General features: G+C 37.3%; 1 protein-coding gene across 5 annotated transcripts in view; it reads right to left on the bottom strand.

The window, feature by feature from the left end:
* Window positions 1-7695, bottom strand: part of LOC138314306 (uncharacterized) — a 35673-nt gene extending 27978 nt beyond the window's left edge. For 4 of the 5 annotated variants that reach the window (XM_069254582.1, XM_069254581.1, XM_069254580.1 and 1 more), the window contains exons 1-2: window positions 7536-7695; window positions 6382-6601 (exon numbers count right to left, since the gene is read on the bottom strand). The gene's annotated coding sequence lies outside the window, so the exon portion shown is untranslated. Of the gene's footprint in view, window positions 1-6381; window positions 6602-6894; window positions 7033-7535 lie in introns of those variants that run through there. The other variant, XM_069254579.1, reaches the window with a different exon arrangement.
* Between the last annotated feature and the right edge of the window lie 4740 nt (window positions 7696-12435).

Below are 12435 nucleotides of genomic sequence, written 5' to 3'. Positions count from 1 at the left end.
CCCATTTTCGCCGACTGAAATTTTCTAAAAATGCTTATTTGAAAGAAAAAAGGGTCCTCCTGCACATTTTTCGTACTTCATTCTAGAAAATTTTGCGCTGCGCGGCGCATTTCCTAAAACGTTCAAGCACATAATGTCAAACCTTAAATAGTAAAAATTCAATACACACAAACAAGACTAAAAATATCCATCAAGGGATTCTATGTACTATTTAAAAAAGTATCTCTTAAAAGATCAATTTGTTTATATGTCTTAGCGAGACAATTAATTCATTTTTTATGTTACACAACAATGTGCCGATAGTGTGAAGCCGGTATATTCAGATCGAGTAGGGTTGCATAATGTTATGACGACACAATTATCATTTCTAAATGCAGGTAGCTTTAAATCGAAAAATTACCATATTAAGAACGCTTTATAATCATTAAACTTTATCGTAAAACTCATCTCAGCCATTCTAAATCGTAATTTTTTCCCGGGGGAGACCCCCCGGACCCCCCTAACACCAAAATCTCGCGCTTTCGGGCGATCGCAAAATCATCAAAATACATAAAACTAATCCCGGGGGTCACCCTCAGACTCCTAATAAAACACCAAAATCTCGCGCCTTCGACGCTTACACGCTAATTTGGCCAATTTGCGTATTCGTTAATTTCCTTTTAGCGACCCCACTGTCTATAAATGTGTACAAGGATTAAATTTAGTGATATATGAAAAATGTACATAAAGCATAATCTCCTCCTGTAAGGGTGGGGGGTGGGGGGGTTACAAAATATTGATGACCTTTGCCCCTCCATGACGTTTCATCTTCCTACGCCACTGGTATTTAATTATATATATATTAAACTTCTTAACATTCCCATATCCAGTGAGTTAGGAGTTTTTCTTTCTGATACAGCATTGTGGAACACCGATTGCTTTCACTAGTAATTTATATCGGGCCTTCACTCTAGCCCAGACACAGAAATAGGTCATTGTGGCATATAAATGTCTGATACTTACGCAAAGACATTATCAATGGATTCGGCAGAGTCAGAGTAAACCCTATCAACGATAGTTGCAAATACCAATAGAAGATGTCACACACGTTTCTGTGTAACATATAACGGGTGATCACAAAACACAATCTGTAAAATAAATTTGAATTTGAAAGGACAAACCAGGAAGTCGTATAGCTTCTGTAAGATAATACATTAAAGAGCTTCAAAATAACAATGATGGGCTCCAACTCAAACAATCTTTCAAAGTTATGTAAATATGTTGACAAATGAAGCCCGCAATACTGTTGACAAAGCAATCGTGTGAGCAGTCTACAAGTACGGATGATCCCGTTCTTGTCTTGACATGATCTGCCCGGATCCGGACATACTGGTTTGAACAAACCACGAAAAAGAAGTCTAATAGGGAAGTATTGGTTAACAGTTTGATTTATCGCCGGCTCGAATCATATACAATGATCCATTTATTTCTATTGTGGTTTAGCTGACATCAAGGACACGTTATAAGCTTTAAGTAAATAGAGTGTTAGACCTGAGAATTAATGACCAAATCACTAAATCATATATGTATTTTGGTTTATTTTTAAGACGGTTTCGTAAAATCAAGAACTAATAGTTATATAGCGTCCATTAACACCATGCAGTTTCACTCTTTTTCAGCATTATTCAAAATCCATATACAGCAGTCTCCCAAAAAACGCACCTCGCACAACATACACGCAACACATCGCATACATGGGAGGCCGTCCTTACATGACCATAGCTGTTAATCGGATGTTATGTAAGCAAACAAACAAACAAATCAAAATCCATATGCACTTTACATGTCGACTAATTTTATTTAGTTGCTATATATTCCCATACAGACCGCTTATGGTAGTAGTTGTGAAACAAGTACTTTAATGGACTTTAACAAAAACAAAAAATGAAGTTGACAATAAAATGGGATAAGGAGGGAAAACAAACGTTTGCATGGCAGAATGCAACGAATTGATCTCCTGTGCTCTACCGAAAAAGACCAGACAGTCCTGGGATAGTAAGGACGGAACGACTAACGAAAATGCTTTGTGGCATGCCTTCAAGGAGCATTGGTTATAGAGATATGGTCTTATGGTATACAGACCAGTAAAGCATGGACCAAGGAGAGAGCCTTGTAACATGGCGACCCGAAAAGAAAAGACCTGGGGAGAGGTTTTGGATAAGCCTGTAAAAAGGAGCGCCGATTTAGTCTTATGACATAGAGTCTCGAAATGGTCGGACATAAGAGAGACCTTTGTGATACTACTGTCTGATAATTTTATTTCCGCACGGGCAAAGAAGAATGGAAAGATAAAAAATATGACGAACAATAAAAACTAATAAAAAAATAATGATCTGCAAGTAAGCCGTATTATCGTCAAAGACGATTTTTTATATTATCTTTTCTTGTCTTGCAAACATGTTTTTCTAACGTCTATTTTGACACAGTCTCACGTTGCGATTGCCCGTTGTCAGTATAATGGGTGGAATGTGTTGTTTGGTGTGTTATACTCTGTCTGCTGTGGTAATATTCAGCGATGTAGCACTATACATTTAAAACAGTATTTCTTACATGCACTTATTTCGGCTAATTAGTTCAAGGAACGTTTGTTTGTTATTGGTTGATTTATTTACGTCCTATTAACAGCTATGGTCATGTAAGGACGGCCTCCTATGTATGCGGTGTATTGCGTGTATGTTGGTCTGGGTGCATGTTTTGGGAGACTGTGGTAAATTCATGTTGTGTCTTCTTGTATAGTGGAACTGTTGCCCTTTTCATAGTGCTATATCACTGAAACATGCCGCCGAAGACACCAAGCAACACACCCCAACCGGTCACATTATACTGACAACGGGTGATTATATTGGCGAAGATACATCGAGTTGTTTACGAGGAAATGAATTAAACAAAATTGCATTCCCTTAATGACTTCCAGAAAGATCTAAAATATAACAAATTACAACGCATGTACGCAGACAACATCTGCATTTCAGACCCTCGATGAAAATGACTATATTACTTAAAAGATCATTGTGGTTATACCGCAAGTCCAACCAGGCTCTCGATATTGAAACAATCACGCTAAATAATCGCCAATCATTTTGGACCTTTTACCTAGTAAGCAATTCCTTTTCAAAAATTACCACACGAAGACGATAATAGCAATGGTGATTCGTTACATACAAAATTAAAGAAGAACGCCACAAAAGACACCAAACCGCACCCCCCCCCACACACACACACACTGTCACATTATACTATCTGGGATCCCACTATCACAAGGGAAACAGCACGAATTTACTATTGGGACTGTTTTGCCCGTTGTCTATGTAATGTGACCGGGTGTGCTTGTTCGGTGTATTCGGTAACATGCTTCAGTGAGATAGCACTATAAAAAGGACTAGAGTTCGTTCCTCTATTACCAATTAACACAACATGAATATACCACATCCCCCCAGAACATACAGACATTTACACACCACAACACATTGTACACATGAATGTCTGCCTAGTTAATTGGGAGTTGATTTGATAAGCCGTACAAAACCAAGCATACAGAGGATACCGTCCTTATAAATGACCTTCACAGAACGTGAAGAACCCGCCTACGCTAGCTGCACTGCATCAATGACTGGCCGGGCTATGAACCTATATGTTATTTCATACAAACTAGGATCGATCAATATAGACTTTAAATGTATTCACATGCACACGTGGTCCCGTTGGTTTCTACTTTTTCTAGTACACGTTTGTTTGATTATTTTAACGTCCTATTAACAGCCAGGATCATGTAAGGATGGCCTCCCATGTATGCAGCGTGTAGCGTATGTGAAGTGCGAGATGCGTGTTTTGGGAGACTGCGGTATGTTCGTGTTATGTCTTCTTGCATAGTGGAACTGATTCCCTTTTTATATAGTGCAATATCACTGAAGCATCCCGCCGAAGACACCAAGCAGCACACTCCATCCGGTCACATTATACTGACAATGGGCGAACCAGTCGTCCCACACCCTTTTTGTCGAGCGCTAAGATGCACACGCATATATCTATACTGTTTTCGTGGCAACGCAAGACACAGTATTTTTCGTCTGTGGATGCAAAAGTTTACAATGTTGATATTTTAAGCTATGAACCATTGAAGCCAAAACCCATTAATATACTTCCTTTAAGCCTTGTGATGTGGTTTGTGTAACAAGTCAATCATTTATGTTACATCGTTAGTGACAGGAAATAACACAAGTATGTGATCTATAAGACTATATATCGTAATTAAAACACCACGCCCGAAATACTTCTGATTGGTTATTAACCAGTAGTCCTAAAAATACTTCCTCTTCAGCTGATAACAACCATCTACACAGATAACCTATGCCATATCCTGTCAGCGATGTTATCACGCGTATAAAAATGAACGTTGTTATAATACAATAAATGCACTTATAACTGTAACCTGAGAGGGTAGGGGAGATTAATACTCTAAAGTTCAATTACGGTTGTAACCTAAACCAGTCGACCAACAGCAGCCTCTCCCCACTACCACTTCCAAATACTTGGCTAATTTTCACGATTAGTAAAAGTGTTTTTTTTTAAAACTACAGACTTTTTAAAATCACCTTCCTCCTTATATTACACTCGATAGCTTCTGGAGAGAGCAATCAATGACGCAAGCTTTGTCTGTACATGTACAAATAATATATTTCGATTTCCGGGGAAAGTCTGTATAACGTGAAGCGATAAACGCGAAGCCTGTAATTTAGACAGACTATCCACCTGTTACTTCTAACGCTCCTCTATGTGACAGGAAAGTCGATAATGTTTACATATATATGCATATATAATTCTATATAATGCACAAATTCATTATGTACTGGTAAGCCATAGAGTTGGCACATTCGACCATGGAATCGTCTACATGTACATATTACAAATTCTCGAAGAATGACACACTTTTATTTATTTGAATTACCGTATTCGACCCAATAAGCGCCCATGTCCCTATAGGCGCTCCTTCCCCTTTTTGAGGCCTCAATTTCAATTGCTCAGGCACAAATAAGGACCAAAACTACATAAAACGGTATAAATTTGCAATAATTTTGACTTATTAGCACCTTTTCATTTTTATCATTTTTTAAGCGCTTATTGGGTCGAATACGGTATGTAAATGATTCGATGTTGGTTAAATACTATTGAATAGCTTGCATGTAATTTAGTCACTCGTGCCAGTCCCTCATAGATAACAATTTCCGTCTGTAGTATCGGATCGATGTCCGTTGGCGTGTACAAGAATATTTTGGGCAACAGGTCCACTACACAAGAAGACACATTTAAAATGACAATATTAGAATAGTTACAGGTGTAGTTCAATGATGTCCCATTAATGAATAATGTATATTGCATACATTTTACTAGATCTACATTAACTTTCTTTTGAATAATATTACCTAATAAATCATAAGCAAACGCCAACGCTGTGGAACTGAGAAACCTTGAGCGCAAACTTGGCGGAAGGTTTGCATTTGAAATCATTACCTGCTTTTCAATCAGTTATTTTGAAACCTCTTGCTGAATTTCATTATCAATTGAGTCAATGTAATCATTTTGAATTTAATTACTGTATTGCCAAACGTAAATGACATGTATTAGTAAGGACGTTACGTAATTCGTAAACTCGTGTTCCTTAGTTACAAGGAGACACAACACGAATTACCACAGCCTCCCTATACATACAGACATACATCCATACAACATCCTGTATACAAGGGATGCCGTCCTAAAATCTTAGTGTCAATAGTACGGTAAGATCAATCTATTTACCAACAAAGCATTCTTGGTAAGACTGCATTTGTGAAAACTACTCGTTCTCTGGGCCTTTAACGTATCTCCTATAGAATAAATACTTTGGGATTTATTTTGTCAGAGGTCGTTGACACTGGATTAGTGACAGAAAGATTGAAATTACTGATAACAAACAATGGAAATGTTGTTATGAATACGTTGTATCATCGACGAAGAAAATTGTCTTGAAATGTACGCATGGAGGACTTTGATTGAGAGGTGTTTGTGAGACACAATATGGCAGCTGTTGCCGTTTGTTGACTTACTGGGAGCCGCGGAATATAAACCGATTTTAGACTATGTTGGAAATACTCTCCAAGCGGTTATACATTATTACACAAATCTCCAAATTATCTTCGTATTATTGTCAAAATAAGAAACTAAGGAAATGAAAAAATGCTTTCTGATCTTACTTTGATGATGACAACTTGTCACTATCGACGCATACATCTACCACATTGTCATTGTCGCGTGGCTTCATTATTGCTGCTATACCGTTGATTCAATAAAATGACAAGTTGAACTTACCTGCAGTATACTCGGAATTCCTCGGCTAAATCACCCTGGATTACGTTTAAATTCCATATTAACACCTGTTTGAATCACTCCGTAGACCACTCGGTTAATCCTGTGTTGTTTTTATAAGGTTTCAATCAAAGTTCTGTCAAACAACGGTATTTCTGTCAGAGACACACTTCCTTTTCAGGGTCTAGTGAATACACATCTGTAGAGGTGTCGTGCTCCAATGCTTATCAACATAAAAAAACCAACACACAAGTTAATACTAAAGCCATTCACATTCTAAATCATAATGAAGAACGAATATATAGTATTCAAGTATTCCAGTTAATAAAAATACAAAATTGAACAATCATTTTAAAAAAAATAAGTAGATTTATACAATACAATTTATATCAGAACTGAATTGTTCCAGTTGAATGACTCTTCTGAACAGTCAAGTATGCTTTTGTAAAAAAGACAATAGTGCTTAACGTATCTTTACAATAGATCATATTTATATTGTATAACAGCTCCGTATACCTTCTCCTCGTATAGCCTACCGAAGTAGTGTAAATGGTCCTTGTCTTAAGACTATATGTTCATTCATGCTTATAGTTATAAAGATATACTAAAATATATGTTGCGTACGCGGCCACTAAATACTCCATGCGTGACCCAATTTACCTGCTTATCACATATTTTGTTTTATTATATATAATAATTTCTCGATGTGCCGTAAACGTATACAAATAAAATATCTTGAAGAAACCCACATACATCTTATTAATAGTACGACTGTCCACACACCTAAAATCTTTAACAACGTTTATTTGATTTAACACTAAGTTACATATCTATCTTCAAAGCAAAGCTATATCGGTTATTTCAGACAAGATTTATGATGGTGATAACATTCACTGACATGCATGCTAGCTGTGTAAAAATCATATATATATATCTATTCGCACGCAGCATCATCACGTTTTTGTATCTAGTCATTCGTATGTCAACTTTGATGTTTAAAAATAACTTTATTTAATTACCAAGCAATGCCATTAGAATATAATCTCCTGAAAAACATTTCTATCATTAAAAGAAATTTAAATTAAAAATAGCAAAATATGAATATTTGTCATTATATGATATATTATACTAGTCTAAATTAATCATGTGATATTTACCTGTGCATTTTCATAACAAAAATTGAAGTAAAATTTCCAGTCTACATCTCTTTACAACAAATCAAAGATAACATGTATATATTTCCTACACACACACACATAGACACATCCCGATGTTTCGAACGACTCCGATTTCTGTAGGCCGAGACCAGGAAGTAGATGGGCTGAAATGCGGTCATACGTCATAAAGGGGAATCCCCTAGACTAGCCTATATTATCGGCGAACACTTCCTTCTAGCGGCAATCTCTAGGTCAGCGCGATAGAGCCAGGGACGTGTGAAAATACATGTTACAGTAGTGTATCATGTCTTGTCCTATTCACAGCTTTAAATATTGAATGGCTATCAGGTCTAGACGACGAAGGTCGATATTGTCCACAATGCATGGAAAAGGCACTGACCTTTGGCCAATGTATATATGTGTTAACATTCTGAGTGAAGGATAACTAAAATATTTAGAAGACTGATTTATATTATTTTCTCTGAGTTTTAATCTTACCGACCCCAATCGTCTGTTATCATATACCTACTATCTACGGAGGTAGCATATATATAGTGTGACCCACACCAGTCTTATATGCAAGCAAGGACAATAATGTCTTACGACCCGATGTCTTTTTTAACAGACTGGTCTTAACAGCCAAAGTTTAAATCTTCTTCACAGGTCCCTGCGACACTGTCGACCTCGACAGGTATACTACATATAGCGATAATATCTGCTTAAAGATAATAAACACCCACCTGCAGATCGATCTGTCAACATACATTCCTCTAGCTAGCTAAGACAAACATGACTATCACATATAACGACTTTTCTGTTTATTCTTCTATCGCTGATATAATGTACATACACGATAATTCATCACATATACAGACCTACTTCCACAAGTAGTGTTTATTGGTTCATAAAATCTGGTACCAGTATATGATCTGTTAGTAAGGAAACGTTCATCAGGTTTGTCAGAAAGATTAAGGAAAAATAAAACCAGGGCTAAAAAATCCAAAATATGTAAATTACGAGTCAAAATTGTTTCTTTGGTATGGTTTGGTTATTCGATTGAACATCCTACTACTAGCTAGACTACGTGCAATACTAGTACGTAGCGTGTGTGGGCGGCTATACATATGTTTTGTTAGACATCGGAATATCCGTGTTGTGTATTTTAAATAGTGGAATTCTTGTCTTTGTTTAGTGTTAACACCGTCGCATGCTGCCGAAGACGCCGAACAACAAACCCCACTCGGTCACATCCACCAAACGATGCCAGTACCATTATGGATAGATCACTTGTTTCTGGCTTTATGGTTGATTTTCTTTCTCTATAAAGGTTATTTAAGTGTCAGACGACCTTCCGCCTACGCAACGTGCTGCTGGCTGGTGGTCTTTAATACCATTTTAGTACTATTTTGTTCCCTAGTAAAAGAAGACTTCGGCTAGATATACTGCCAACATACAGAACACCAAGTCTCAGCCCGTCACATTATACTGACAATGGGCAAACCTGTCATCCCACTCCCTTTATTCTGTGCACTAAACATCCGAACAAACTATGGCATCTATCATGAGCTGGATTCGAGATCAAAGCCGCGGCGGCCAGATAGGGAGATACCAATTTAATCGTAATTTACGATCATGCCATGGAGACAGCATTTACAATAAAAACATCAGGACATCCATCTTGTAAAACACAGCCCTGGTGACAGTGCTTTAACGACCAAGGTCATTTTAGAACGGCCTACCGTAGATGCGATGTGTATGTTCCGAGTGCACTAGTGTTTTCGACTGCATAGTGAACTATCAGCAAGAGCAACATAAACCACCCTGCTGTAAACAAGAAGCGCATTATGGGATAACGTGTTGTCTTTTGTATAGTGAAACTGCTGCCCTTTTTATAGTGCTATAGCACTGAAGCATGCCGCCGAAGACACCAAGCAGCACACCCCACCCGATTACATTTTACTGACAACGTACGAACCAGTCGTCCTACTCCCTAGCTGCATGCTGAGCGATAAGCAGGAGCAGAAGCTACCACTTTTATAGACTATGGTGTGTCTCGGCCTCGGGGCAGAACCCAGAGTCTACCTCAAAAGTAAGGCGGGTTAAGGGAGGCGTTAGAAAGAATAAATTCAGTTAGGAAGATGAGAAAAGATAATATGCGGTGTTATAGGTCTAGGCACATTACTACTTTATATGCGATTTTTATCCATTTTTAAAAAGGCAGAGATGGTGTTTTCTAACAATACTTCAGGTATGTTTAAAGGGGACCCCTTGTGGCCACCTTTTGGACATATTTTTGATATATTATTATTTTTGTTAATGAAAGATTTTTCATTCTGAATTGTATACCCATTTATAATGATATTTATAATTAATTACTAATTGTTTTGACTACAAATTGAGTTTTCAAGCAAAAAAAAATATCAGAAATCAAATTATTGGAAAAAATGTATCATCGTTACTAAATCAAACTCAAAAGATACAAACTAAAATTATCCTTATCTGTATATAGAAACAGTTTGAAATTGAATATCAGAATTTATATACAGATGCAGATTAAAATACCTAAATTTCAACCAATCAGAGTCGCTCATTTTGCTACCATGGAAACCAAACATTTCGAAAGTGTTCCTATGTTATTCAGCATACTTTATAAGTCCTATATACTATTTTTCACTTAAATCTGACGTTATCAAAATTTCAATAAATCACCCCAAAACTGTTTTCCCGGATTTTAACTTTGAAACGGATTTACACAGAGACAGAGAATATCCTGAGAGTATTTTTAATGCAGGGCAAAATTGTAGACATCTCCTTTAATGGAAAGAAATGAGATGACGAAGAACAATGTTTCGTTTTCCAATTTCCAAAAAGTATTAATTTTTTGTTAAAATAATTATTTAAAGTAAAACTATCCACCTGAAATCTGAAAAAAATGACTGATAGTATACGATCTTCTCAAAATCTATGCATTAAAAATATATATAGAATATATATATTTGGAATTACCTATTTTGACATATTTGTGAAGGTAGTTTTATTGAAACTTTTATATGACAAAAGGAAAAATAAGCCTTGTTTTAAAGGGTCAACTAGTAGTTCTTTCGATATGCAAATTTTAAAGAAAATAGGACTGTGGGTAGTTTCTTTGGGATTTTTAACATTAGCTTGAACACTACCTTTAGTCGTCTGTTACGATCATGCAATAGGTACAGCAGGTACAATTTTAACGCCCAACCCGCAGGACCAAGGACAGAACCCTGCCTACCTCACTGGGGCGTGCGCCCAGCAAAAGGCCAGTATATTTGGACTGTGTCTTCTTGAATTCTGGAACTCTTGCCGTTTGTATAGTGAAGCATGCAGCCGATAACGCCAAGCAGCACACCTCACCCAGTCACAGTATGCTAGCATTTGGCGAACCAGTCGTCCCACTTCTTTAATGTTGATTGCTAAGCAGGAACAGAAACTACCATTTATAGGCCTAAAATAAGGCCGTGTCAAGGGAGACGTACTTAGTTAGGAAGAGGAAAGAGACACTATCCTGAATTTAGTCGCCTTTTACGATCGTGCAATATTAATTTCAATTCTTGATGAAACTTATCAGTATCATATATAAAATTAAAAATGAACCATGTCCTGCAGGTAGGGCGTTAGCATTGTACCTGCTGCTCCAATACAGTAACATGATGTCGCAAAATGCGACTTATCGTTTGTCAGTCAGTATAATGTGACCGGATGGATGGGATGTGTTGCTTGGTGTCTTCGACGGCACGTGTTCAGTGATATATCACTGTAAAAGGAGAAAATTCCCCTCTACAAGAAGATACAACACGAGCATACTGCAGTCTCCGCACACGGACATCGCACGCCACATGCCCTACTTAACTTCAGCCTCCGAAAACATACAGACATTCACACACCACAACACATTGCACAATGGGAAGTCGTCCTTAAATGCCACTGGTTGTCCATAGGACGTAAATATAGTAAAGCAAATCTAAACCAAATTATGAATTATAATGTATTAGGTAAAGATACTCGTACATTTCGTTTTCTTTTTGCCTCTATCCGCCAACTCACTCTCGTGCTGTGAATTGAAATAGGTGCCCGTTGTCAATTTGATTGACACTGTCTGTTGATGTTTAGCTCAATCAGCCAACAAACCAATCAAATTCAAATAGTCAACAATGCTCTAAACTTTCTTGTTGATTTGGCTACAGACACGCGTGGCGTATATAAAACTGTCCTCAAAGTGGGATTACGTTTTTTTGTAGATGAAGGACATTTATCTCGCGGTACAAATGTTTTCACAGCTTTTGTGTCAGGATATATTAAATATATGCAGGAGTTGTCCTAGAAATACTTGCGGTTTGTCGTAACTACAGATTGCTATTATCTCAAGGTGTTGTCAGCCCTAGCTGAAATATTTCATTTATTCCGAGTTCGCTTCGTGTGTTATGGGAGGAACAAATATACAACATAATTAAGCTTAAGTCACTTAATCTCATAAGCATTAGAATATTGTGAAGGATAGTCTTGTAATGCTGCACGTTTCATTATAGCATAAACATGTAGTGCAAAATAACTTTGCTATGTCACGACACGTTAACAACTTTTTCTCTCTATTTAGTTTAGGAGCCAATATGCTTACATCCAATAACAGCTAAGGTCGTTTAAGGACGGCCTTCCAAGTATGCAATGTGTTGCATGTATGTTTGTTTGTTTGTTTATCAACGTCCTATTAACAGAGATATGGTCATGTAAGGACGGCCTCCCATGTATGCGGTGTTTGCGTGTCTCTGTTGTGCGAGGTGAGTGTAACTGGGAGACTGCGGTATGTTCGTGTTGTGTCTTCTTGTATAGTGGAACTGTTGCCCTTTTTAGGACACTGAATAGCACACCC

The sequence above is a fragment of the Argopecten irradians genome, chromosome 2 (genome assembly GCF_041381155.1).
Source record: "Argopecten irradians isolate NY chromosome 2, Ai_NY, whole genome shotgun sequence".
Lineage (NCBI taxonomy): Eukaryota > Metazoa > Mollusca > Bivalvia > Pectinida > Pectinidae > Argopecten > Argopecten irradians.
The sequence above is the reverse complement of the archived record's forward strand: the minus strand, read 5'-3'. Positions and strand labels throughout refer to the sequence as shown.